The sequence below is a fragment of the Zea mays genome, chromosome 2, assembly GCF_902167145.1.
Source record: "Zea mays cultivar B73 chromosome 2, Zm-B73-REFERENCE-NAM-5.0, whole genome shotgun sequence".
Lineage (NCBI taxonomy): Eukaryota > Viridiplantae > Streptophyta > Magnoliopsida > Poales > Poaceae > Zea > Zea mays.
The window spans coordinates 199,679,997-199,684,812 of NC_050097.1; the positions used below are offsets into that span (position 1 = coordinate 199,679,997).

Here is a 4,816-nt window from a genome sequence, read left to right on the forward strand (position 1 = left end):
AACAACTGATGATCAAGCTCGGTCTCACGATAGAAACTAGATAGTAGTATCTTGTTGCTAGCTCTTGACAGCTGGCTAAAAAGATCGGACAAGTTTAACCTGCTTTGGGCTAGCTAAAAGGGAACCTATCATGAGAACTAAACCAATGTGAACTAAACCAATTGGTATAACTGTGCAGTCAAGACACAAGGATAGTGATGGAGGAGACCTTTCTAAAAAATATTATTTTTAGGGGTGTTTGAATGCACTAGAGCTAATAGTTAGTGGCTAAAATTAGTTGAGACATCCTAACTAATAGTTCAGTTATTAGTTATTTTTGATAAATAAGTTAACAGATAGATAACTATTTGTTAGCTAACTAATTCCACTATCAATTTTTAGCCAACTAACTATTTAGTTTTAGTGTATTCAAACAGTCCCTTAAAACAACACTCTCACCTCTCTTTGCATATTTTTAAAAATGTCCTCCCACAACCTTCCTTATGTCTTGGTTGCACCGGTTATATTAATTGGTTTATTCAGCTTTGGGGGTCCTTGTCTGATGGAACTTGAGCTCCATTTGTTTCCCCTTGATAAGATTAAGTATTGCACTTTTTACTAAAGTTTAGCTATTAAAAAATAAATAGAGTAGCTAAAAGTGTTGTATTAAAATTTAGCCCCATTAGCACTTTAGCAAAAGTTTAACATGTACTAAACTTTAGCTCCGTGGAAATAAACAGGCCCTAACCTTTCTTCTTGTTTTATATACTAGTTTTATTTTACTTTCTGAGCAACTAATAAGCTTTTACAACATCGTTTGGGTCCTTCTCGGATCGACGAGGTCCTTGCAAGCATGTCCCCGGTCTTCGCTCGGGCCTCGCGTCCACGATCTAGGTTACGGAGTCCGCGTGTTAAGACTTTTGTCAGTACAGTCGGAAATGGTCGGTAAACGTTAAAACTATTCTTTTTTATATATTTTTTATCCGAAACAAAATCGAAAATGATAACTCCGGAAACAGAAACAAAATCAATATTTCGAAAACAACGAATATAAAAGTTCGATAAGAAAAATACTCCATTAATAGTCAGAATTTAAAATACGGTCGATAAACATATCAATATAAAAATATATCAATATAACGAATTCACAACATATTAAGATTACAATTAAAAATAAAACAAGTTAACAACTCACAAGTTCATAAAGATTTAAAAATAAAACAAGTTCACATCTCACGAGTTCAAAAAGATCACAAGGTTCACATGTCACAAGTTCACAATTCACATGCATAACAAGTTCACATACTCACATTTTACAAGTTGACAAGTTTACAAAGACCACAAGCTCATGACTGGTCGGCTCGTGGTCAGCTCGGCTCTACTTAGATCTGCTCGTTTGAATTCTTTCACTAACTGATGAAGCGCCCCAGATCCTCTGAGACTCAAATGTGATACAATTACTAGTTCCAGGAGGCTAGTAAACACATTTATACATCAGATGATTCCAGATCTGCTTAAACGAGACAAACCTATAAAGGTGGCGATCAACTTTAAGAGTTGGTCCACAACTCGGGACATATCATCAGAGTGGGGCTGAAGCAGCTCGATATACGCAGCGAAGCAAATCAGCGGTCCAACAGCCACAGGCAAGGTTGGGAACAGTCGTAACTCTTACCTGATCTTCTTTTCTGAAAAACAACAAATTAGCAAGGGTGAGTACAAACGTACTCAGCAGCCCACCTTCACCCGTGGAATGGGGAAATCAGATATAATGCATGGAATATGTGGAGCTCACGATATTTTGCGGAAACAGCAATCACTACACGACGGTTGATCTTTAGCGACCCTTATTAGGTACCAACTGTTGGTTGCTAAAGGTTAGGGACCGACGGTCAGTCGCTAAATCCTTTTGTAGCAACGGTCGGTTGGTCGCTAAAAGTTTAGAAATTTAACAACTTATGGTTGGTCGCTATAGATGTCGTCGGGGGACTAGCGGTGGGTCGCTATAGAGCAAGGATAACTATCAAATCTTATAGCCTGAACGTACCTATAGATGTTAGTGACTAAAAATTAATTAAAACAAGTAAACATTGATCGCTAAATTGCGTGGTGATGTATTTCTTTTTTATATTGCTTGTATGTTTATTTCGTGGTTTGTTTATGTATGGATAAATCATGGATCACAAGTGAATGGTTTTCTAAGGATACAAAGGTTTATAAACAAAGGGTGAATGGTTTTCTAGCTTTTAATGAATTTTTGAGTAATTTAAAAAAAGTGCTTGTTATTTATTTACCTTTGGAATGATTTTTGATTGCTTATAATTGATTTTTTTGAATATTTAATAAACATTTAAAAAGTGCTTGTTATTTATTTACCTTTGGAATGATTTTTGATTGCTTATAATTAATTTTTTGGATATTTAATAAACATTTCTTGTTAAATGAAAATCCTAGTAAATTAATAATTAAATTATTAGTCCAAAAATAAATATTTTATTTATAAATAGTTTTGAGTTAATTGTTATAAATTTTATGGTTATTTAAAATTATATTTTGAAATTAGAAAGGAATTAGAAAAGAAATAAAAAAACTAACCTAACCTAACCTAGCCGGCCCACGAGGGCCCATGAAACCGGCCATGCCCATGCCCCCAACCCTAGCCGCCACTACCCTGCTCCCTCTCCCAAGCCGCCGCCACTCCTTCTCCCTCCCCCTTTCTCTCTCTTCTCTCTCTATCGCCCACCTCTCTCCACCTCCTCTCCCCAAGCCGCGCCACCAGGAGTTCGCCCCGGAGGAGGCCCAGCCCGGAGGCAGTGCGGCGGCATGGCTGGTGGTGGTGGAGGACCGGGGCCGAGGCGGGTGAAGGCGGGGAGCCGCCGCCGTGGGTCAAGGAGGCGCTCGGCTACAACCAGCAGGCGCTCACCATGCTCGGCGTCGGCAACGACATCGGCGAGAACGTCGCCATGCCTTATTGGGTGGTACGCTCCCCCTGCCTCCCTTTGTTTCCCCGCCCCTTTCAGTATTGCGCCGATCTAGCTCCTGACATGTGTGCTTGCTTCGCATGCTATTTTTGGGCTGTTTGTCATTGCTTTGCTTGATTCGACGAGTGCTTGGTGCCACGGGGAATGGATCAACGAGCTAAGCTGGGGCTTAATTCTTAGCTAGCTCTTCAACCTTCTATTTTCGAGTTTGATTAAAAACGAGTCTGATTTTGCGTCTTGTTTGCCTGATTTTGGTTTACGGACTAGTTTATTGACTAGTAGCATTTTGGTCTAATACCATTGCTGCTTGTTCATTGGACATGTTTTAGCTAAATAGCATCCAAGACAAATAGCGCTGTTGGTGATGGAACTATAACGGCAATTGCTAGGTTAGAAAAGTAAGACTGCACCAGAATTGATCTAGGATTGTTTTCATCTGCCGCACTGCAGTCTGGCTCAGGGAAAACGTCCGCGATTGTTGAAAACAGCAGCGCTCCAGCGAAAAACTGCACATGTCAAAAAAATCAAAATAATAATGCACGCTGGCTGAGAAGATCTTACAAATTAAACGCCGAACAGAATACCTTAATTAGCTTACCCAGAGGTTCCCTCTCAGAAAGCCGATGGCGTTGACAGCATCGTAAGCCAAGTCAAAGAAAGACATGCTGAGCATAAGCCCAGTAGCAAAGCCCTGCAAAAATAATATACGTTGGATTTATTGTGACTTAATCTGTGAACGAAGCTCTGTGGGCATGCAATTAATTAATGCATGGGTTAGTAGTAAACAGTGGCGTCGTCGTCAACCAACCTGTAGAATCCCGAGTGTTCTGTTGTTTGGCGCATGGTTGAGGATAGCCAACAGTGCACCTAGTGAACATTTGTTGGGTAGAATTCAGTGGTGGTTCCTTATATATGTACATGTGGTTATATATACCATGAAATTTATCCTAGATCATCGAAGCTAATATTTATCCTAGATCATTGTTGCTTAATTTTAAATTGTTCGTTGTAAACTAGAACTTATATGTCGTCGTCGCCATCAGCGATTGCTCGAGTAAGTGAATTTGATTGAAAACTAGGGGAGCGATTCCTTCCTGAGCCGGGCGAATGTCTTCTTCATAATATCTTTCATAGCATACCATCTTCTTTGGTCGTTTCTGGTGCTAGCATACCTTCTGGTTAACATATCATGTTACTTATTGCAATTATCACTTGTCTTGCAGACAGACAATTGAAAAAGAGAATTGTTCTTTTTTATGGGCGAAGTGTTGAAGATGGCTTTGGTGAAGGAAATGTCTTGTTAGCATCAAGTAAGTGGCGACATCACAACCCCTACAAGCTTGTGCCTTAAAACACGAGGATACATAAGAAGCTGGAGTGCTTTTGTGAAGGCTTTTGCGAATCACTTGAAGCGTTAGGACTTTTGTGAATGATTTTGTAAAGTGTTTGCAAATATGTGCAAAACATAATAACATATGTAGGTTTTGTGAATGATTTTGTTGTGGTGCTTGTTCATGGTTTATGTGATGTGGATTTATTATTGTGCAATACTAATTAAATTTGTATATCTATTTGATTATATATAACAGTTGTTTAATGCTAATTAATGGTATATTATCATTATTAACGACTATATCTAGGGGCAACTTTCTGTTGGTTGCTAAATGTATAGTATAACTGATAGTCGCCTAGAGGGGGGGGGGGGGGTGAATAGGGCGAAACTGAAATTTACAAATATAAACACAACTACAAGCCGGGTTAGCGTTAGAAATATAATCGAGTCCGAGAGAGGGCGTGAAAACAAATCGCAAGCAAATAATAAAGTGAGACACGCGGATTTGTTTTACCGAGGTTCG

At 39.2% G+C, this 4,816-nt stretch overlaps 2 long non-coding RNA genes across 2 annotated transcripts; one reads left to right on the forward strand and one right to left on the reverse strand.

The window, feature by feature from the left end:
• The first annotated feature begins 2,581 nt into the window (after positions 1 to 2,581).
• On the forward strand, positions 2,582 to 4,563 carry LOC103649206 (uncharacterized). Its single transcript, XR_004856404.1, has 2 exons — positions 2,582 to 2,957; positions 4,184 to 4,563. It is a non-coding gene; the product is annotated as an uncharacterized lncRNA (long non-coding RNA).
• LOC109944061 (uncharacterized) lies at positions 3,371 to 3,899 on the reverse strand. The gene is made up of 3 exons (XR_004856405.1): positions 3,769 to 3,899; positions 3,559 to 3,651; positions 3,371 to 3,466 (listed from the first exon to the last, which is right to left on the reverse strand). It is a non-coding gene; the product is annotated as an uncharacterized lncRNA (long non-coding RNA).
• Positions 4,564 to 4,816: the final 253 nt, after the last annotated feature.